This window comes from Schistocerca piceifrons, chromosome 7 (assembly GCF_021461385.2).
Source record: "Schistocerca piceifrons isolate TAMUIC-IGC-003096 chromosome 7, iqSchPice1.1, whole genome shotgun sequence".
Classification (NCBI taxonomy): Eukaryota; Metazoa; Arthropoda; class Insecta; order Orthoptera; family Acrididae; genus Schistocerca; species Schistocerca piceifrons.
In genome coordinates, this window is record NC_060144.1 from 32,990,976 (window position 1) to 33,015,959 (window position 24,984).

At 42.0% G+C, this 24,984-nt stretch overlaps 1 protein-coding gene and 2 non-coding genes across 3 annotated transcripts in view; 2 read left to right on the forward strand and 1 right to left on the reverse strand.

Moving 5' to 3' along the window:
• LOC124805405 (zinc finger protein 74-like) overlaps positions 1-24,984 on the forward strand; it is a 517,252-nt gene that overhangs the window by 307,787 nt on the left and 184,481 nt on the right. The gene's annotated exons all lie outside the window — the stretch shown is intronic.
• Trnat-ugu lies at positions 16,459-16,533 on the reverse strand. Its single transcript has one exon. It is a non-coding gene; the product is annotated as a tRNA-Thr (tRNA).
• On the forward strand, positions 16,696-16,770 carry Trnat-ugu. The gene has a single exon. It is a non-coding gene; the product is annotated as a tRNA-Thr (tRNA).

The window sequence follows — 24,984 nt, forward strand, 5'->3', positions numbered from 1 at the left end:
GTGTCCAAGTGAGCGCGCAAAACGCTCTTGAAAGTTGCTACATGTTCCTCATGACCAACAACTATCCCTGCAACGGCACTCAGGCTAGAAGTGAACCCACGCCAAATTTCACTAGTACATCAGACGGGGCGAGTCGTACTATCTCGAGCCGACGAAGGCGCGTATGTGGTGCTCTTATTTTCGTACCAAGGGTCTCAGTTTTGCTGCCAATTGTTTCTAATAGCTGTATGTTGGCTCACCGATAGTAGTGGCACACTATATTTATGAATTTCAGGCAGTCCATACACCCTGGGAAGGACGGGTATGTTGATATTACCTGAAGATTTCGGTCAATTGCAGCGCCGTAATATTCTGACGATATCACGACATACGACGTCTAGGTCGAGAACCATTTCTGCTACGGAGATTATAATTTTCACCCATGGGCATCAATCATAACAGGCAGTGTAATTTCGAAATTTGACGAAGGTGAGGAACGAAATCTGCCATGAAGTTGTTGAAAGAACAATTCTGGAAATCCCCTTATGTGATTTAGGGACAAAAATGAACTTTTCGATTCATCTCGGTGATATCGCACTGTAGCTGCTTACCTCGGTCGCAACTTCCAAGTATTATTTTTCTGGTCAACTACTTATTTGGTTATCTCAACGTACAGTCAACTGATGTCTCCGGCTGTGCTCACAATTATCCGTGATAGTGTGAAGTTTTCACACAAGACTACGGAAACATTATTCTGTCACGTTTTAAATATTTTACGGCTGCCATATGACGCAGAGAAGAAGCAATGAACTTAGAAAAGAAAGGTTCATCTGTCGCATCAACGCTTCCGATCGAAGGAATACAGTGATATTTGCAGCTGACATTTCGGTTTACTGTGACGATGAGGAAGAGGTAAATGTAGTTAAATAAAAGAAAAAGTTAAAATATGCATTGAACATGACATGCGAGGAAAGCAAAGAAAAAATAAGTTATCAAGAGGTAACTGAAATACTGTTGATTGTCAAGTTAACATTAAAATTGGGAAACAATTTGCAGATGAAGTGAAGAACTACTGATAGCTTGGAAGCAAAATAAAGCATCATGGACGAGGCAAGGAGAGTGTAAGGAACAGAACAGCAGAGGCAGGGAGATCATTCCCTTTTAAGGACGGCCTTAATTTCAGAAAGAAATCTTGAGAAGTCGCCTGGCCTATGGCATTGCCTGGAAGTGAATCGTGGACTGGAGAATAAACAGTAAAGAATATAACCGAAGAGTGTGAGATGTAGCGTTACAGAAGGACGCTGCAAATAAAGTAGAATGACAAGATATTGAGGACGTTCCCCACATAACCGACGGGAAAACGAGTATATGGGAGAGATTAACCAGGAGGAATTCGATCACAAGGCGTGTGTTAAGACAGATGGGAATAACTAGAGGGAGCCGTAGCGGGCAAAAATTTGTACCAGAAAACAATCATCATCCTCTAAAAGTTATGCCTTGTTGCTACAGAAATTCTGTGTTCTGAGGTGTCTTCTTGATTTAATAATTTCAGAACTTTGTTACTTCCAATAAATCTTCAAGTATACGCTTTCTTTGCGTCGCCTTGGTTTTAAATGCCAATGCGTTTGGTTACAATTCGTAGGTTAAAAATTATTTTTTTCTTTATACACGTACAAAAATTTATGTTTTCCTGTTTCGCGAGTTTCTCTGCTCACTGATCTCTATTCGAATATTTTCATTGGTTTTTCTTTTTTTCCACTTGGTCACCATTAGCTTTCTCCAAAGCCACGTTTCCGTCGGTTTCACAGCGATAGTTCACTCCAGATGAAGGTATGACAATTTTTTTCTGTACGTCTACATCTAAATCCATACTCCGCAAGCCAACTGTCGGTGTGTGGCGTAGGGTACCTTGAGTAACTCTATCGGTTCTCCCTTCTATTCGAGTTACGTATTAATGGTGGAAAGAAGGATTGTCGGTATGCCTCTGTGTGAGCTCTAATATCTCTGATTTTATCCTCATGGTCTCTTCGCGAGATATACGTAGGAGGGAGCAATATACTGCTTGACTCCTCGGTGAAGGTATGTTCGCGAAACTTCAACAAAAGCCCGTACCGAGCTACTGAGCGTCTCTCCTGCAGAGTCTTCCACTAGAGTTTATCTATCATCTCAGTTGGGAATGACATGCTGCGTTCTGTTATCTAGGAACTCTTCAATCCAATCACACAATTGGTCTAACAGTCCATATGCTCTTACTTTGTTCATTAAACGACTGTGGGGAACTGTATCGAACGCCTTGCGGAAGTCAGGAAACACGGCATCTACCTGGGAACCAGTGTCTATGGCCCTCTGAGCCTCGTGGACGAATAGCGCGAGCTGGGTTTCACACGATCGTCTTTTTCGAAACCCATGCTGGTTCCTACAGAGTAGATTTCTAGTCTCCAGAAAAGTCATTATACTCGAACATAATACGTGTTCCAAAATTCTACAACTGATAGACGTTAGAGATATAGGCCTGTAGTTCTGCACATCTGTACTGAGCGAAATGTTCACTGGAAGTACATTTTACTGTTGCAGTCATTTTTCTTATTTCCATGTCGCATTTATTGGACTCTGTAATTAAGGCACCTACCCTTAAGAGCCAAAGGAACTGGTAAACCTGCCTAATATCTTGTAGAAAGTTCGCGAGCACATAGAAGTGCCACAACACGAAGTGGTATGGGCTCGACTAATGTCTGAAGTAGCGCTGGAGGGAACTAACACCATGAATCCTACAGAGATGTCCATAAATCCGTAAGAGTATGAGGGGGTGGAGATCTCTTGTCAACATACGTTGCAATACATCCCAGATATGCTCAGTAATGTTCATGTCTGGGCCATAGGAAGTGTTTAAACTCACAAGAGTGTCCCTGGAGCAACTCTGTAGCAATTCTGGACGTATGGGGTGTCCCATTGTGGTGCTGGAATCGCCCAAGTCTGTCGGAATGCACAATGGACATGAATGGATGCAGGTGATCAGGCAGGATGCTTATGTACGTGTAACCTGTCCGTGTCGTATCTAGACCTATCTGGGGGGTCCCATATCACTCCAACTGTACACGCCCTACATCATCACAGAACTTCCAACAGCTTGAACAGCCCCGTGTTGACATACGTGGTCCGTAAATTCATGAGCTTGTCTCTATACCCGTAAACGTCCATCCGCTCGATACAATTTGAAACGAGACTTTTCCGACCAGGCAACATATTTCCAGTCATCAACAGTCCAATTTCAGTGCTGACAGGCCTAGGCGCTGGGTAAAGCTTTGTGTCGTGCAGTCATCGAGGGCACACGAGTGGGTCTTTGGCTCCGAAAGGCCATGTCGATGATGTTTCGTTGAATGGTTCGCGCGCTGACACTTTTTGATGGATCAGGATCGAAAATGCAGCAATTTGCGGAAGGACTGCACTTCTGTTACGTTGAACGATTCTCTTCATTCGTCGTTGGTCCCGTTCTTGCAGGATCATTTTCCGGCCGCAACAATGTCGGATATTTGATGTTTTACCGTATTCCTGATATTCACGGCACACTCGTGAAATGGTCGTATAGGACCATCCTCACTGCATCGCTATCTCGGAGATCCCATCGTTCATGCGCCGCCTATAATACCACGTTCAAACTCACTTAAATCTTGATAATCTGCCATTGTAGCAGTAGTAACCGATCTAACAACTACGCCAGGCAGTTGTTGTCTTATATAGGCGTCGCCGACCACAGCGCCGTATTCTGCCTGTTTACGTGTCCCTGAACTTAAGTGCAGATGTCTATACTTAGCTCGTCAGTGTAAATTAAAAAAGTCACCATTTCTCTATTTTATTTGGTTGCCAGGTGTTCTAACTTTTGATTTGCTTACTCACCAAAATATTTGGTTTTTTGCTCTTAGTCTGAAGTTAAGACTCCTTCATAATTGTTCGAAATTCAACAAGTATATTTCGCATATGTTTTTCACCACGAGTTCTTAATCCAGTACCGTTTACAACTATTCTGCAATAAACGACAATTGCGTTCATAGCTGCAGGTTTCCGTGCACCCGCCTTCCGATAGATCTGGGCATGACAGTTGTTACTTTGTCATTATGTCGTAGGCGTGACGCCTTCAACTGTATTCATGGGTCTTATTTTACTTGTAATCGATTTCTGTGTAACATTACGCCGTCTCGGCAGCGTATCAGCTAGATGCCAGAATTTACACCAGAAGCAGGGAAGAGGGCTCCGGACATTTGCATAGATTTCTTTGTACAGTCTGTGGGATCTATGGTGATGATTACCCGGTATTCACATGATTACGTGATATCATAGAGGGGACTGAAGATGATATGGTGCAACATCGAAATCGAACACAAATAAAATAAGACCCATGAGTAGAGCTATAACTGTCATCGCTGCTACGTCAAAATAAAAACTCGCCAAGTGTGAGTATGACTTGCCCTCTGAAGGTTTTGTGCGAGCAGACAGACAGTTCATCTCGGGAGTCGAAAATCTAGACGATATTTGTGTGTTGTCGATATCCATATTGGAATCTTACCGGTCCCGGATACTCAGAGACTTTCGAGAATGTATCTAGTGTCAGTTTTAAGTTTAAATTGTTTGGATAATTTCAGCATTAACTATTGTAATTTTTCATATGTGTTATTAATATTTAATTTATATTAAAATGCTATGATAATAATCAGCACCAGGATTTTTTCTATTTCTAAGTCAACGGGAGATACCCTGTAGGTGTTGATGAGCGCGTTTTCGAGTATCAAAATATGTTACATAATTGGCCGTATCTTTTGATCGCATTACTTAGAAGCTTAAATTATGACATAAATTTCAACTTTATACGTTCTACCCGTTACTGAGAAACAGGTTCCCTAATAATCGGAGATACAGACAGACAGGCGGAGAAAATAGCGATTCTTATAGGGTTTCGCATTTACCGACTGAGGCATGGATACCTAGGAAGAAGGAATATATTAATTCCAGATGTTTTCCTTCGAAGGTCTCAGAGCTTGTTTGATGAAGACATTAAACAAAGAAGGAGAGTTAGTGATTGAAGCACAATACAAGTGATCGAGAACTTTGGGAGTAGACGCTTTCCTGGTATGGTAGGATTTGCACAAGGCAGGAATTAGTGGGGGGAGGGGGCAGGGTCGGTATCCAACCAGTCTGACTGCTGATGACCCAAAAAACGAGAGAGAGAAGTGATTACGGCGTGAATTTAAAACACGCGATAATTCCGTTACATGCGTTTCCCTAATGAAGGGTTTTTAAATGTGCGGTTAATGAATTCCTTACGGTTCATGTGAGCGGCCAGCATCGGAATGGCTGTGTTAAGAGAACTGCGTATGTCTGCTGCCGAAACTCGTCAGCTTGTGAGGTTTATGCGTGGGTTTCTGCAGTTCTTTAGCAGCGTCCCCAAGCATAGGAAAGGGCAAATCTCTAAAACTGTCTATATATATATATATATATATATATATATATATATATATATATATATATATATATATATTGGTCGACGTTTTCATATGAAACATGTAAACAGGAATTCTTTTTAAAAAAATGATCGAAGTGACAGAAACGATTAATAAACATTAAAAAGTTGTCAAATAATTTACTACATGCAACACTAACCAATAAAAGACAGACAACGTACTATAAAATCACTTAATTACAGAGAAAACTATTAATGAAACCAATAATCATCACCCGTAGACTTCAATTTGTTTGATATGTGTCTCTGTCAGCCTACTTCTTCGGACGAAACTGGGCATATTACATTTTTGTGTAATTTGTAACAGAAGACTATCAGTCCATAACCGTACAGAATCAGAAATCTATGTCGCTGATCGAGGTATTGTTTTAGCTGAAGATGACAGTGTACCTTGTTTTCTGTTTCCAAAATACAACTATGCCTGCACCGCAGAAATTCTTCTCAGAACACGGCAGCAATGAATTCCGTTTCCTCTAATCTATGTGGTTAAAATTATAAAACTTCTGGCAACAGAAACAACTTGGCTACTCATCCGAAGCTTAAACATCGAAAAAAGTGAAATCGGTGTCACCAGGGCCAACTTCATCATCATATACAGACAGGCAAAATTTCTCCTGGACAGATACTGATCGTGCAATTTCACATGTTTTCGTGATGGCCCACATGGATGAGTCTAGTTCTGATCATGTAAGTGCTATGTAATTGTCACACAGTATTTTTGTCAGTAATCTATTTACGCTGATAGCCCAGGTTTCAAAATGGTTCAAGTGGCTCTGAGCACTATGGGACTTAACATCTGAGGTCATCAGTCACCTAGAACTATTTAAACCTAACTAACCTAAGGACATCACACACATCCAAGCCCGAGGCAGGATTCGAACCTGCGACCGTAGCGGTCGCGCGGTTCCGGACTGAAGTACGTATAACCGCTTGGCCACACCGGCCGGCCCCAGGTTTCCATTACGAAAACTTCGCTTTGATTTCCTAAGCGCATCGAGGTAATTTCCACCATTCTCATTCAGTGCTATCACCAAACGTGTGCTTTTTTACCTCTAGGAGTCATTCATAATGGTAGAAATGGCACACAGAAGAAACAAGTTTTTGTGAATATTCAATACGTATACATCCACTTTCAGATCTGGTGCTCTTTTGCTGTACTGAACGTGACGTTACATTAAGCCCATTGTAAAACACATAGTGCCATTTAGAGTCTAGTAGTTGGAATGGGCGATAAATCCACTGATGTGAAAAGTAGTGCCTATAAATCAAGAAAGGTGAGACAATAAAAATAATGCTTTCGGTATTCAATATTAAATATACATTAATCACTACATCGAGAATTTAATTGTCGACGTTATACATCGATATTATTTCGATATTTCGACACACCGATAGCCTCTCCACGTCGGCACCCTGGCCGCCTCTTGCCAGGTCCTCGCAGCCAGATCTCGGAGACAGGCTGCGCGGCGACGGCCGCCGAGCCAAGGTTAGCCGCTTCCGCCGCCGCCGCGGCTGTCGGTGAGGGCTTTTTTCACCGCCGGAATCCGACCGTAAGCGCAGGAAAAATGTCGCCACACCGTGCCGGCCGGCCCGCCTCAAATTCCCAGTCGCCTTCACATATTTTACTAACTCGAGGATGAAATACATCGTCTGTGATTTGTCGAACTTAATGTCCCTATCCGATGGACATCCCGAATCAGCCACAGATGTTGCGCCGTCCTCAGGATTAATGGTCGCATTTGCTCTCACTTCTATGGTACAATAAGAGAAATACTATGCTGAATAAACATTGGACATTGCCGGCTATACAACGACTAGCGAACCTGGCAATGCTTCGCTATTGCTAAATATGTTTGGGGATTGGATAAACGTTCATCTTTAACTGCTTCCTCCATCACCTCCTTCTCTCTGCACATCTCCTCTTCCCTCTTTGCTTTGAACAAGTTCTCCTCGTCGCATACTCTCTGTTCATTCTCTCATCTCTCTGACATTGAGCCTTATTTATTATTGTTGCAAACGAAACGTTGTATTTCAATTGAAGTCGCTTTAAATGAATGGGTAAATAGGGTCTGATAACAGATTTAAGGGATATGAAAGAGATCTCGCCAGCTGCTGTATCTGTAAGGATAGTTGCATACTTTTAATCTTAAAATGGGTAACATTGCAAAGTTACGGACGATTCAGATTCCGAAGTAATATTTTCATCATAAACCGATAAGCCATAAATACATCTCTCCAGTTTCTTGTAACGGTGAGCAAGACATCAAAACAATACATTATTGTGTAAGCAACTTTAAAAAAATACATTTAAGTAAAAGAATTCATGGGTGAAGACATTTGTATGATGGTTTAATGCCTTGCAATAGTAGCTGAAACTCACTGTGAGAGCCACCCGGGGTGGCCGAGCGGTTCTAGGCGCTACAGCCTGGAACCACGCTACCGCTACGGTCGCAGGTTAGAATCCTGTCTCGGGTATGGATGTGTGTGATGTCCTTAGGTAAGTTAGGTTTAAGTAGTTCTAAGTTCTAGCGGACTGAGCAAATGAAATGTCGTGTGGCTACGGCCTCCCGCCGGGTAGACCGTTCGCCTGGTGCAGGTCTTCCGAGTTGACGCCACTTCGGCGACCTGCGCGTCGATGGGGATGAAATGATGATGATTAGGACAACACAACACCCAGCCCCTGAGCGGAGAAAATCTCCAAACCAGCCGGGAATCGAACCTGGGCCCTTAGGATTGACATTCTGTCACGCTGACCACTCAGCTACCGGGGGCGGACAGCGGACTGATGACCTCAGAAGTTAAGTCCCATAGTTCTCAGAGCCATTGTTAGACTGCGAGAAATAAATCGAAACACACAGATTCACACTACGACACAGCATTTTCTCCCTCGTAATCAGTTTTAACAAAAAGCCTGTACATGGCCTTCTGAATGTTATTAGAGTATTGTGTAAAAGTCTGAAGTAAATCGGTCAACAACTACTCGAGACTTTTAGTATCAACACTCCCCTTCATACATTACGTATATGTTTTTACATGAAAAACATACACTCCTGGAAATGGAAAAAAGAACACATTGACACCGGTGTGTCAGACCCACCATACTTGCTCCGGACACTGCGAGAGGGCTGTACAAGCAATGATCACACGCACGGCACAGCGGACACACCAGGAACCGCGGTGTTGGCCGTCGAATGGCGCTAGCTGCGCAGCATTTGTGCACCGCCGCCGTCAGTGTCAGCCAGTTTGCCGTGGCATACGGAGCTCCATCGCAGACTTTAACACTGGTAGCATGCCGCGACAGCGTGGACGTGAACCGTATGTGCAGTTGACGGACTTTGAGCGAGGGCGTATAGTGGGCATGCGGGAGGCCGGGTGGACGTACCGCCGAATTGCTCAACACGTGGGGCGTGAGGTCTCCACAGTACATCGATGTTGTCGCCAGTGGTCGGCGGAAGGTGCACGTGCCCGTCGACCTGGGACCGGACCGCAGCGACGCACGGATGCACGCCAAGACCGTAGGATCCTACGCAGTGCCGTAGGGGACCGCACCGCCACTTCCCAGCAAATTAGGGACACTGTTGCTCCTGGGGTATCGGCGAGGACCATTCGCAACCGTCTCCATGAAGCTGGGCTACGGTCCCGCACACCGTTAGGCCGTCTTCCGCTCACGCCCCAACATCGTGCAGCCCGCCTCCAGTGGTGTCGCGACAGGCGTGAATGGAGGGACGAATGGAGACATGTCGTCTTCAGCGATGAGAGTCGCTTCTGCCTTGGTGCCAATGATGGTCGTATACGTGTTTGGCGCCGTGCAGGTGAGCGCCACAATCAGGACTGCATACGACCGAGGCACACAGGGCCAAGACCCGGCATCATGGTGTGGGGAGCGATCTCCTACACTGGCCGTACACCACTGGTGATCGTCGAGGGGACACTGAATAGTGCACGGTACATCCAAACCGTCATCGAACCCATCGTTCTACCATTCCTAGACCGGCAAGGGAACTTGCTGTTCCAACAGGACAATGCACGTCCGCATGTATCCCGTGCCACCCAACGTGCTCTAGAAGGTGTAAGTCAACTACCCTGGCCAGCAAGATCTCCGGATCTGTCCCCCATTGAGCATGTTTGGGACTGGATGAAGCGTCGTCTCACGCAGTCTGCACGTCCAGCACAAACGCTGGTCCAACTGAGGCGCCAGGTGGAAATGGCATGGCAAGCCGTTCCACAGGACTACATCCAGCATCTCTACGATCGTCTCCATGGGAGAACAGCAGCCTGCATTGCTGCGAAAGGTGGATATACACTGTACTAGTGCCGACATTGTGCATGCTCTGTTGCCTGTGTCTATGTGCCTGTGGTTCTGTCAGTGTGATCATGTGATGTATCTGACCCCAGTAATGTGTCAATAAAGTTTCCCCTTCCTGGGACAATGAATTCACGGTGTTCTTATTTCAATTTCCAGGAGTGTATATAGCCTTGAATGTTCACTGGAGTACCGTGTGGCAACTTGGAGTAAATCCATCAAATACTTCTCGACTTCGTCTACACATATTACAGGTACGTTTTTATATTATATATATTAAAAATATTTAGCCTATTCCGTTCGATTGTTCACTACAGCATCGTGTGGATAAAGCCATCAAGTATTTCTCGAATTTTTGCTCACAAAATTGAACTTATACACGGTGTTAAAAAAAGTGACGAATACTTTGAGGGGTGTTAGTACTCATCGAAACAACAATAAAAGTAGGTTCAATAAACTTGGGTCCGGAAATGCACATTATCCGAGATGAATATGTGTTATAGGAAGGGCTGCGCGACGCTTGGTTGCGGATATTAGCACAGCTGGTGCATCGGCGCACCGCCAGATGTGTAGGCAGGATATTATGATGTCTTACTCACAGTACTCTACCTAGCGTTGGGTAGTCTACAGTCAGCTATGTAGTTAGAGTCATATTGTAGGTTACGTTAGTTTTCGTCATGTTTGTGTGCCTTATCGTACAGTACTTTCAGCATTAGGTACGTGTCATGGTGTTTTACCTTCTTCCAAACGCTGATTCACTTATGTGTTTACTGTCACTGAGCTTTTTGTTCTTACAAATAGAATAGTACATTTACATTTTCTCTCTTCTGCCACTTGTTACGAATAGAAAACTACTGCCCGACAACTGAAATGGCTGATATGATATTCTGCTATAGTTCAGCAAATGTACGTAGCCTGCGAGCCCATGCCCTCTACGGTGAAAAATATCCACAGCCTAGAGTGTCCTCTAATAAGCTGATCAGCATTTTCCAGCGTCTGAGGGATGCTGGTAGCCTTGCACCTCGGCAGACTGACAGTGGAAGGCCCAGCACAGTGCGCACACCTGACATGGTGGAGCCTTTGCTACGTTCCGTGGAAGACACCCATGTGACCAGAGTGCGACGTTTAACAGCACCAGAAGGCGTTTCTCACTCGCTTATACTGGGTAATTCATGAACAATAGCCGTACCCAAACCATCTATAGCACGTTCAGGCCCTAAGGCCACAGGATCATCATGGCAGACTCCGGTACTGTCAGTGGTTGTTACAGAAGTGTGCCACAGATCCACTAAAATTACATTTACCGGTAAAGTAGGGTTCACTGGAGACAGTGTTGTGAATTTCCATAACCAGCATGTAATGGCGGATGTAAATCCCCAAGCAATTCTGGAAAGAGGGCATCAACACCGATTCTCAATCAACGTATTGGCAGGCGTACTTGGCGATAGATCAATAGGGGTCTATGTGCTACCACGAAGGTTAACTGGGGAGCATTATCTGGACTTCCTGATTAATGTATTGCCTACCTTCCTGAAGTTGTACCGATGCAGCAGCGAATACACATGTTACTAATGCATGACGGTGCGCCAGCACATTTTCGTCACAATGTGCTCGAGAAGCTGAAGAAGTGGAGAAGTGGTTTGGTTGGAGGGGAGAGGGGGGGGGGGGGCACACCTTGGCCTGCTCGTTCGCCAGATCTCAATCCCCTAGACGTTTGGTTATAGGGACACTTGAAACAATTGGTCTACGCCACGCCTGTCAGCGATGCGCTGGTACTAAAGGTCCAGTGTTAAATGCATGCCAACAACAACCGGATGTACTTCAAAGAGGATGTCATTCCTTAGGCCAAAAGGCCTGGGGGTGCATTATCGTAAATTGACACCACGTTGAACGCCTCCTCTAAACACATGTTTATCGCAGAAAGTATGCATTTCCCGACCCATGTTTATAGGACTTATTTTCCTTGTTTCGATGAGTACTACCACCTCTCAAACTATTCGACACACTTTTCTGAACACTATATTGTAGTATAGAGTATAGATTACACATTTACTGCCATACGTTCTATTTAAGAGAGGTGCTGAGGAAAATGAGCTCTCGGGTGAGCAGATGATCGCACTACGCCTCTGTGATGATATTTCGACATTTGCATCGACTATACCTCAACTTACTAAATCGACTGCTGTTTAGAAGTCGCCCAAGCAGCAGTGAGAATTCGCTAAAAGGGACATTTTTCTCGATTCGAAAATCACTACCTACCACCTCTTGCGGTTGATTTAATGTTATTTTTTGGTCATCAGTCTACTGACTGGTTTGATGCGGCCCGCCACGAATTCTTTTCCTGTGCTAACCTCTTCATCTCAGTGTAGCACTTGCAACCTACGTCCTCAATTATTTGCTTGACGTATTCCAATCTCTGTCTTCCTCAACAGTTTTTGCCTTCTACAAAGGCTACAGCCTTGTCTTACACCCTTCTTAATACGAGCACTTCGTTCTTGATCGTCCACTCTTATTATTCCCTCTTGGTTGTTGTACATATTGTATATGACCCGTCTCCCTATAGCTTACCCCTACTTTATTCAGAATCTCGAACAGCTTCCACCATTTTATATTGTCGAACGCTTTTTCCAGGTCGACAAATCCTATGAAAGTGTCTTGATTTTTCTTTAGCCTTGCTTCCATTACTATCCGTAACGTCAGAATGGCCTCTCTCGTCCCTTTACTTTTCCTAAAGCCAAACTGATCGTCACCTAGCGCATTCTCATTTTCTTTTCCATTCTTGATTTAATTAATATGTGCTAATTCTAAAAACTTAAAGACAAACAAAGAGCTATGCTCTGCGCACAAGACGAGTGATGAATTTAGTTAGCGGATGCGGTATGATTTCCTATATATTGTGTACACACTTAGGCAAAGAGAAAGGAGCAACAAACTATTGTGATGCAGTTTCGTGGAAGATTAAAACTACCGGCGACGCTGGGATTCGAAAGGATAACGTTGCCATTTGTGGGTATGTAGAGCTGTGAGATCGCGGTCATAGCTCGTGCCTGGATAGCTCAGTCGGCAAAAGCATTGATTCGAAGTGCAAGTTCCCGTGTTCAGGCCGCAGTGCTGCACACAGCTTTGGCCTCCATCAACAGCTATATTCATACTCTACTAATGACCGTAGAATCTATGAGAGACGGCACTTCCCATTGTTCAGTTATTAGGGTCCCTTCCCATTCCATTCACATATGAAGCGCGGGGATAATGATTGTTCAGACTTCTCTGAGCGTGTTGCAATTGCTCTAATTATATCTTAACAATCCCTGCGTCACTCGAAGATTAAAAGAAAAAGAGACTGATGAACTATGCTTCATAGACCCTTGCTAAGAAAAGAGGATGGAATACTATCATTTGTGCTCATAAACAATAAACGTTTAAAGGTTGCAGCCACGCAGTCTGTAATTACTGATGTAGTAGAAATAAAACCTTCGAACATTTCTATCACCAGCATCAAGAACCTGTGGCTTATAATCCGCATTTCCAAAGGCAGTACAAGGTCTCAGCCGTGTAATCCAAATGCGTGTTGTTGTTTTTTTTGAGACATTCTGTGCGTGGATGTTTCGAGCCATGTCCGCATTCCACTGGTATGAATTGCACAGAAATGATGATAGTAACGTTGCTGTTGTGTTATTATTAGCACAAAGAAGAGTCTAAGTAACTGCCACGATTTTGCTGTAGGTTTTATGAACTTCATTTGTTTGGGTATCGTATTGTTCAGGTGTAGGGCCAGAAGAGTAACGGAGAAGTGAAGATGTTCGTTATTACGGCGTGCGACTGGTTATTGTTAAAATTGTCGAGAGTGCTGCACATCCGTTCTCCTCGGTGGAGCTTATGGTGCTTCACAGTATCACGTCTGGAGACGTAATAGTCTGTCATTCATCAGAAACTAGGAGAGAGTTTCTCGTTTCGTCGAACTCGAGGTCATTACATATGTACACAAATATATATGTAGACAAAAACACACATATACATACACAAGTAGGTCCGGGAGAACTGGACCCCATCTTTCTTCAGCACAATACCTACGCGTTTTTCAACTTTTTTAATCTCTGGCAGCATTTTTGTAGACATACGGAGTGTGATATGAAGATTACTATAAGGTGAGATGGACGAGTGTTGTGGGAGAGATGGACATTTAAAAATGGATACTGGTGAAGAGCAGAGCCTATTAAAATTACATATATTTTTTGTAATATGATATACTGAAAACATAATTACACTATCAGATATTTTAGTCTAAACCATATTACCAGTCGATTATAAAGAATGAACATTACCTTTTTCAATGAGTTGCTGATTTTTTCAAGTATTAGCATATCTTTCTGTCGCCACAGCAGTTATACTTATTGCCATATATTGAACAACATTCATGTGACTAGCGTGAACGGGAAACTCACTGCATCCAATCATCATTTTTATTGCGTTCGTAATAGATTTCGATACACTCAACACATACATATTCATCGTATTCATCAAAGTTATTTTCATAATCTTCTAGAGTGTCTGCATCTGACGAAAACTTTCAACTATTTGCAGTGTTTTTCCTTTCTAGCTATTTCATTCTGCTTTCCTTTTCACTGGTATTGCCCAGTGGTGACCCTTTTGTACCTTTTTTCTGCTACCTTTGTTTTCTAACCTCCCTTTTTCTTCGAAGTGTAGATATTTTCAGCTGAGTTTAGACATTTGTCTATAGCTGCTGTCTTAAAATTCATGGTTTTATCAATAGAAGGATCAGGTGATATGCGTTTCAATAGATTTTTCTGTGCAGGCTTGGGAGTAGTCAGTTTTGAAGTGTTGTACGTTTTAAGGTTAGTAGGAGTGTAGCCCGAAGTTGTATCAGTGAATAATTTGACTTTTGCAGATAACTCTGTTCTTTTTGTGTGCTTGGGATATTAAGCTTTTTGATGAACTTTGAAGTAGTTGTTTGGCCTATGTGTGAGATTGTACTCTTCCATTTGTTGTCACGAGAATATTTTTCGACATATTAAGCAAAGTTCACGACAGTGGCCATCTTCAGTGGAATTGTTCCCCATGCCTTGAAGCTAAATTTAATTGTGCTCCATCTCTCCCACATTAAAACACGTTGTCTGTCTCTCCCAAATAACATTGGTCCATCTCTGCCTAATTTCTAGGATAGATGGAGCCCCGCGACTTCTGTCTGCAGCTAGAGAACTCGGCGTCCAGTTCGTAGTTAAGAAAAGAAACAAAAACTGTATGAATATTGTACAAACTAAGCCTTAATACTAAAATTATGCAACTACACGATAAAATTTTTCGGCTGGTCAGAATAGGGGATGTGTTTTGTCTCCAGAATTAACACGAAAGTAACAGCAAAAGTTTTGCACAACGTTTGTTTCCTCACAAATAGCGGAAGCTCGTCTCTAGTGCCGCATTTGTGAAATACGTCACTGAGCCTTTTCGGGCAGTGATCCTTGACATACCTACCTCGCACACACACAGACACACACACACACACACACACACACACACACACACACACACACACACATTGACAACAGCAGTTATGGTCATTCAGTGCACAAGCACTCTTTGTCCGACCTTTTGCGAGAAGCGACGTGGGTCTGCGTGCAATGAGGGTAGTGGAGAAGGGACACGAGGTATGGTGTGTGATAAGTTTGGAATTCGGGTTGGAAAGTAAGCTGCTCGTACAGCGGATAAGGCGACTGCTCGCGTAAAGCGAGAAATTCGGGATCGAGTGCCGGCGTGGCACAAATTTTCACTTGACATCACTCGATTTATTTCAATTGAGCCTAATGTAGGAATTCCATTTCGTCACATAAAACATTTATGTCGTGCAGGGGGAATCTGTTTGGAAATAATATGTCTCTTCGCAATGCCATCTCCATTTTTTTCCGACTTTCACACGTCAATTGTTGTCAATGGACTTACTTTCGATAAGAAAATACACTTGCAATTGGTAGGTTTTAAACACACCATCACACGTAGTATAAGGGCAATACAGCCTATTTATAGCAATCTAAATCATACGAAACTGTTATCATGATGCATGCTTGGGAAAACACGATATGAGAATGTAGATCCAGAAACAACTTTCATTGGTTCCAAACCTAGGCAACTACGTTTGTTAGACGCAACAATGCGTTTTATTGATGAGGCAGCAAGCAGCTCCGACGTCTCAGAGTTGCTAGTAATATCTCCTGTGTCGAGTATGAAAGAAAATTGAATGCATGAGACTAAAAAAAATAAAAAAAAGAAGGAGAAAGATAACAGCAAGAGGGTACGTTAAGAACCTTAATTCAAAATGGACGTTAATCGGCATGCGTTAATAGCCATAGAAGTAAGGTGGTGGTGGTTGTTGGGATGTTTAAGGAGGACTAAACAGCGAAGGTCATCAGTCCCCCACATAGAAGTAAGGCACAGATGAAGTACAGATAGGTTATAGTTAAACTTTTGCGACATGAGTCAGTTATAAGGAATCCACCTTTGTAAGACTATATATGACGGCAGTATCCGTTCCCGAAAGAACAGTTACCGTGGATGACCATGCAGCTTTGCTAGAAATGAAATGATAATTAAATGGACACCCTAGCTGCAAACAGGCGTTGATGTACTTCATTGGGGACATGTTGAAAATGTGTGCCCCGACCGGGACTCGAACCCGGGATCTCCTGCTTACATAGCAGACGCTCTATCCATCTGAGCCACCGCGAGCACAGAGGATAGTGCGTCTGCAGGGACTTATCCCTTACACGCTTGCATGATGGGCAAACATCTATTAGGCGCACTACGAATGTAGTGGTGTGGACATGTTGGGAATGTGGATCTCACGGGGAGCGTGCAAGGGATAAGTCCCTGCAGACGCACTATCCTCTGTGCCCGCGGTGGCTCATATGGATAGAGCGTCTGCTATGTAAGCAGGAGATCCCGGGTTCGAGTCCCGGTCGGGGCACACATTTTCAACATGTCCCCAATGAAGTACATCAACGCCTGTTCGCAGCTAGGGTGTCCATTTAATTATCATTTCACCTTTATAAGAAATATTTTCAGACTGTGCGCTGCTCGATTTGCGTTGTTTGTAATGTTAGTCTCACACGTTGCCGTGCTGATACGGCGAACTCGGTTTGCAACGCAGGCAGCAGTGTGAATTACATTCCACGCAATCAACATGGGTCTGGAGAAACTGAGGAGAGCCCTACTCGTAAAGCTGTTTTATCAAAACGACAGCAACTGTGCTCCTTCTTTTCGTGGTATCGACGCATTAGCAGAGTACGGAGAGATACTCTTCCCACACCTGGCTTGAAACACATGATCCAAACGTTGTTATTAAATGGCAGTTTAGGAATTGCTTCTACAAGAGGCTACAAATAGTTGAAGAAGAATACGAACTGTCTCATGACCTCTGAACATTCCTTGGTCCACCGTTCAAGAAGCGTTGCGTACGGTTGTGAAGTGTTATCCGTGTGAACTTCACATTGCTCACCAGCTTTTGCCACGTGACGCAGACGTGCGAGTAGGTTTTGCTTTTACGTTCGTTGAAAGGGTTGAAGTTGACGACATGTAGCCTTGGAACATTTTGTGGAGTGATGAAGCACATTTCTCTTCCGAATGTCCTTACGAGTGTTTCCTCAAAATTTCGTTGTCCTACTACCTCTCTCGTTTTTCACGGCTGCGTTCTCGAGTCGCGGATATTTAATTGTAACCAATTTGTACAAACTTTGCACTGAAATTTCCAGCAGTTATATTTCATGATATATTTATATATTTCTTTTAAGCGTAAGAGATCTATTTGACACTGTGGCACATATCTAACTAATCCTGACATATAATAATGGTCACATGCGTATTTGATAACTATCACGTTCCTACACGCATTTCCTATTGTGGTTCTGAATGAACTGCGCCGGGGATGTTACATAGAGCACCGCAACCTAGTGTCGAAGCCGCGTGAGGGGGTTTCATCCCCATCAGTCGCTTTAAACGCTATGCGGAAGCACACGGCTAGCGCTCTTTTCATGCAAGTGGCCGCGCCACATTGCTGATGAAACGTGGAGATTATTATGCAGCCTCGTCACAACTTAGAGGAACTGTTGGGGCTGGCAAGTCGTGGAATGTATTTAATATTGTAATTTCTTTTCAACTTTCGATATCCATGTTTCCCGCGAAGGAAGTTCATCCTGTATGCCTGAGCTCCATCAAGTATTACCACAACGACCGATTATGATTATGTATAAAGAAAAGTAAAGTGATAATCGAATGGAAGTGAAGAGCATTGTTTTATCCTTGCAACTGTAAATTTGTGTGAATTAATAACTAATGAAATAATGCTCGCATACTAAAAGCACACTGACAGTGAGACGTTTCTTTAGACACAACAAACTGGAAAAGATTCTCGGCTAAGGACGTCAGAACTGATTTGTTTATAATTATCACAAAACTTCAATCCAGCTACACGGTAGGTATAACCACACACTGTCTGCACTGAAGAGCTTATTCCACAGCTGTGCATAGGTAGCTTCTTCCCTAGATTGATATTTCTGTTTTTTTCTAATGCACTGGGGACTAGGAGTTAAGCTAATAGTCGAAGAAACGGATGAGAAGTCTCAATGGTCAGAAGTTTTACATGGAGAAGGGCGTTTAGCGACTCGGGTTGTCGTTACGTTTCTCTGATACATATACGTGAGAACTTGAGTAGACTGGAAATAAAAAAGAGAAATGTCGCCTTTCATTGGGACAATGTACTTGCCGCAAAGCCCTGTTAACGACGAATAGGCTGAGCGACCTGAAGAAGGTGTTTTCGTGGCATTCGCCCTATTCCTCAGATTTGGGACTCTCTGATCACTCCGTTTTCGCACATCTAAGGAAATTATTGATGTGAAAATACTTGGAGTCCCATCGTGGGGATACGTCGGATGTAAGTGGTTATCTTGCGTATCTGCAAGAATCGCAGTCTGAAAATGTAAAATATTCGTCTGAAAAATATATGAATAAACATAACTGGGAAAAGGGAGGACTACATAAGAGAAATAGCACTTTTCTTGGCCTGGAGGCAACAGTCTTTCGCTGTTATATGGAAAACAAGGTGCATTTGGCGTGGTAAGAAATGCAAGCGTTTAAAACCGAATTAGCTCTGGAGGCAAATGTAATCAGAAACGACTTGTGTCTTCGCAAGTCTTCCTATTCTCAGTATTAAATTAAACTTGCGTTGAAAGTTCCAAAGAGAACGTAATATCTTGGTACGGACGATAAAAGAGTAATATAGTTTTGGCCTTTTATATATAGTACTACGTTGTTGTGAAGAGTACGAGTTATATCCACAATGTGAAGAAATGTATGGCCACATCGAGCCATTCTTTTGGGCACTGATTGAATAAGGTTTCGAAACTTCCTTTTCTTGCACTTTTTTCTCCATGACAGAATGTCGTTAAATGCTTGTAGGACAAATCACTATGTGACAGGGAGAAACTGGCTCATTCATTCGAAGTAGGAAGTAGGCAAACGTGAAAGATAAATTAAATTAAACTTTGATTGCCAACGACTCTCTGCTTTCACATTGTATTGCTGTGATCTACTTTCTTAGAACTACTAGTTTATGAACTGCGTTCCCAGCATCTGGCTTCCCTTTCGTTGTGCCCCTGTGACGTCTTTTATACCGTAGCCCTCCTCTTTAAGCGTTGTACTTCTGAGCGCTTCTTTAGGGTTTTTGCTACGTGCCTTGCGTATCGCCATGTCGCCATGACGTACGATTTCTTTTATTGGACGCTATCAAGCAGGGTTCTCTGGGAGTCTGTCCCCTTAGAGAGAAACTCTGGGGTAGCGGTAGCGGGAGCCTTCTATCTGCTGGCGGCTCCGGACAGCTCCTACAACCAGTGTATCCGGTTCCGGATCCGCTCCAGGCAGCCCCCCTGGAATACTGATGGCGGACGGATTGCCTCTCCGGTTCCAGCAGGATCGACAAGCGCAATCGCATCACTTGTCCCATATAGGAAACTGTCTCGAGAAATCAAGCAAGTCGCAAGTACGCTTGCACCATGACGCTCTTCCAAAAGACGATACTGCACACTATTCAAAAAGCGAAAGCAATCAGACATCCGTTCTGTGATTATGCCTTCTATATAGACGAAATAGAGTGTGAAACTTCGCTTCAACTTCGTCATCTTGAATGTGCCTTGCATTTCCTATGAAAAACATAGAAGACGAATTTATAAAGTATTCAAAGAATAACCTCAAGGTCGAAGCATGTTGGTGGAAAACAGTCGTGTCCGTTCACAGAGGCATCTTCCCGATATCCGCCTTACGTTATTTAGGGAACACTAAGGAAAACCTAGGTCTGCGTTGCAGCAGCGAGAATTAAACCTCAGACATTCTGGTCCTCCCTGTTTATTTTAATATTTACCTGTTGGAAGGCTGATGTAGTCTTTCTCCTGAACAGTTTATGAGACACGATCTATACTGTAATTGATAATAATTAATGGGTAGTTAATTTATGTACGCTAGCTATAATCATTAAATTATTTACTGTTTCATTTACTAAACTTTTTCATCGAGATTACTAATAGCTTCGTGCTACTATATTGCGTCCTCTCTCAGCTAAAGGTAGACAGGAAGTTAATTAGCTGTCGACTGTATCGTGACCAGAAGACAGCTTCTAAAGAACAAAGGCGGTGATGACGAATCCGTTATATGATCGCTGAGCAGAATAAAATTATCTTTTATCGTAAACGTTAAATCAAAATTCAAAGTGAAGTTTATTACGAGGCTCCAGCACGGAACGATTGCCGCTTACTAAGGGGGAGGATTACAATTACTCAACAACTTCTTTCACGCGAGCCTAAACGATCGCTAACCAGCCCATCACGTCGCCGGGCACGAGTAAAAAAAAGAATTTGAAGTATTTAAGAATGCGGTTATACATTTCGTGCATTTTTTGTACAGATTTTCTTACAAATTCATCCAACGTGAATTGAATAGTGTATCTATCATTATCTGGCACTGCTGCTATTTCGAACTTCTTTTCCTGCATGTAACTGTTTTACTGGAAACAATAGGGTAATAATCCGATTAACAGCTACTAGTGACAGAAATAAGAGATGAAAACTTCGTGTTTCTCTGGAACAAGTCTGGAAATACTATCATCAATCGAATGTTTGAGAAATATACAAAAACGAAGAAAATATATAGGTTCACTAACAGATTGATGATTTCTGTCTATTCCTAAGCAATAATAATAATACTAATAAAGATTTTACTGTCTTTAGGCCATTACAGCAATTGACAACGTCAAATGAAGTTACAATTTATAATACAGTGTGATAAGGTATTGACTACTGAAATATTTTAGCTTATATTACAATAAATGTACAGTGGGTCATCTGTTGGATTACTGCATTTTACAGTTGAAGAATTCATTGATATCATAGAACGGGTGGGCAATAAACCATTCATGCAGTCTCTCTTTGAATGTATGTTCAGGAAGATCCTGTATGGCATGTGGCAGCTTATTAAATAGCTTGTGTCCTGTGACTTCATAGCTATTTATTGATTTTGATAGTCTGTGGTAAGGCGTGTATATGTGTTTGATGCTTCTTGTGTTGTAACAAAGTACATTTTCTCTACGTTTCACATCTTGTAGGTTCTTCTTCGTTAAGATTAAGACATTGTATATATAGAGGTTTATTACAGTCATAATTTTTTGTTTAGTAAATAAGGGTTTGCAGTGAGCCTTATGTGAAGAATTTGTAATTATCCTAATGGCTTTCTTCTGCAATAATAGGATGTCATGTATATGACTACAGTTACCCCACAAGATAATGCCATAGGATATTATACTCTGGAAAAATGCAAAATAAGATGATCTGATGTATGTTTCAGGTACACAATTTCTGAGTTGTCTTAATAAATAAATTACTCTAGATAGTTTACTACTAATATAGTTTACATGTTGGCTCCAGGATAACTTTTCGTCTAAATAAACTCCCAGGAATTTAACAGAACTAGGGTCATCAGATAGTGGCTTGTCTCTTAGAGTAAAGATTATCTGCTGACTTTTATTTTCATTTAGCAGGAGACCATTTGCTCTGAACCAATATGCTGCATGAGTGAGTGTATTTTCAGCACAGGTTTTAAGATCATTAAGATTGTTACTGCTATGGAGAAAAGTCGTATCATCTGCATACAATACAGTGGTGGATCTAATAAACGAGGGGAGGTCATTGATCATTATCAGAAACAGGAAGGGCCCCAGTACAGATCCCTGAGGCACACCTACTTTAACATTTTCTATGTTTGACATTTCCTTACCAACACAAACTACCTGTTTACGGTTGTTGAGATATGCTTTTAATAGTCTGAGACAGTTTTCTTTGATGCCATTGAATTCTAGTTTCTCTAGTAGTGGCATGTTCTCAACACAGTCGAAGGCCTCGCTTAGGTCACAGAATGAGACCTGAGCAAAGCCTTTGTTCTCAAAAACTTTGAGGATGTAACTGATTACCGTGTTGATTGCATCAATGGTCGACAGATTCTTCCTAAACCCGTATTGTGTAGCATTAATTATTCCTAGATTCTCAAAGTGAGATGATAATTGTTGGTAAATGATGCATTCTATTACCTTGGAGAATGCGGGTACTATTGAAATAGGCCTGTAGCTAGATGGAGAGTCTTTATCTCCCTTTTTGTATACTGGGACGATCCTAGACAGTTTTAACTCATCAGGAAAATAACCCTCAAGTAAGCACTTGTTTATGCAATGCGTTAAGGGGTAGAGAATGCGGTCACACACTTTTTTTAGCAGGTTGCATGAGTCGATATCTACGGAAAATAGAGACGAGTATTCAGCTTTCGATATCGCACTGGGTTTAAATCTGCCGTGAGGTATCATTCAACAGGTAATCTGCGGCAGACTATGAGGAACATGTTATCCTTTACTTTCCATATCCCGACAGCTTTCCTGCAGGAATAATAAGCACCTGTAAGAGTAAACTCAGCCCATTCTCATGGTCAAGCATGCACAAAACTACCACTACAACAACGTCCTCCGTACGTTGCCACCCGCATTTGATTCCAAGGTGGCACAGCTTCAAGACACGAGATTTTGTAGTTCGAAATACTGTTATTCTTGATGTTAACCCATTGTAATTTATCTGAAGATAAAGATTTTTTCCTGAAAGGCTAACAGATCTACTTTTTGCACAATATTTTCAAACCAGATGTAGTCAGAATCGTCTACTGCCCGCTCACCCTTATCCAGTTATTTTATCCTGCGCATGAGACTAATGCTTCCCCGATATTGTTCTGAAATCGGCATGTAGGAACTGGTTTCCTCTACTTTGTACTAAAGATCGCGTACATGTGGCTCCCCTTTTCGTTTGTGAGGAACATTCTGTTGTGATTGTCAAGTCACCAGGAATGTTTAGAGGGTATATTTCCTCCTACACGCTTTCCCTGCTACATTTATTTATTTACTATCCTGGCATCTAAATCTTTGATGCAGCATTTGTGTCATAAAGTACGTACAAATTAAATTAAATTAAATTAAATGACATGTGAAAAAGAGTTTGGTAAAGAATATTTATGAGAATTGTCTAGAACAATGGTCCTGACTACTGAACTATTCTTCCTTGCTGGAGGGAGAGAGGAAGTTTTAATTTGTCGAGGATACAGGGGAGAGTAAAGAGGCACAGAAAGCAATTATCGGAATATAGAAGTACGCTTGAGAAAGTTTCCTTTTTTGGTTGTAATCTCAGGTACTAGCAGACGAAATGCATGTTGATTTAATTCCATAAAATTTAGCACTATAAGACAACTGAAGACACTATTATTGATTAAGATCTTGCATATTCGTAGCTTTCGCGGATGTTATCAGTTTCCACAAAATTCTTATGAGTTACAGAACGACTCATATTATGAAATAATGAATCAACGTTTCAACCACTATAGAATGGTATCAGAATACGTAATAATATTATATTTCTATAACTACGTTGTGTAAGAAAACTGTATTAGAAAGAGATTTAAAGTCCCGAAACTTATAGGCAGAATCAAATGCTTTGGTAACAGCGTTTCGTCAGTGTTGAGTTTGCAAAAGCTGCATGGTATTGTATCCTGCAGAGTTGTACGTGGACTAGATGGAGCACGGTGTAAAACTGTGGTGTGGATAAAGACATAACTAGGGCACTTTGCAAGAATATTTTCTCAAAATATCTGAGAATAAGTACTGTCAATATTTGAATGAACACTTCAGATATAGACCCATCTATTACGAACAATCTTATTTTATCCGTTAGAAATGATTGGTAAAAACCGGTGACCGTAAAAGCAAAGGTTTCGTTTTTAGTAAAATAGCTTTCTCTGTTACCAGCCACTATTCTCTTATATTTATCTCTGGCACGGGCAATTTCGGAAAGTAATTCCTAGTGTCAAGTAAGGTTTTGTGTATTATGGTATTTATACGTGATGTTTGAGTTGTGTAAGCTGTTGCGTTATTCTGGTATCTTTACTGTAACAGAAATGAGCGCGCTATTATAGTTACTGATGTATATTTCCGTATACATAATGGCTAATTTGCAAAAAATGTTTCACTTACGGTTTCCTTGTAGTCTTCAAATGGTATTGATACGTGATGTTTGAGTTGTGTAAGGTGTTGCATTATTCTGGTGTCTTTACTGTAATAGAGATGAGCGCGCTATTATAGTTACTGATGTATATTTCCGTATACATAATGGCTAATTTGCAAAAAAATGTTTCACTTACGGTTTCCTTGTAGTCTTCAAATGCAGAAACTGACAATATTAAACATAACCTACTCAATCCAAAGAGCACGGCATAAATAAAAGACAGAGATTAAAACAGAGACATACAGTACCAAAGTCATAGAGATATTTCACATATTGGCAACAAAGATATGATCCTACAGTTTGTTCATAGACTGTGTATACTACCCATTACACAGTTTTCCGCTGAGGGTGTGTAAAATATCTTTACAACTTTATTATTGTGCCCTATGAATAAATGTACAATTGATGTCTAATATCCGTACTTTTCTTTATAAGAAAAGCGTAAGAAAAACTATTTCGTTATATCATCATAATTACAAATTTGTACGCATTAAGTTATTACAGCAAAGGCAACGGAACAATTTAACATGTGACACAATGCAAACATCACT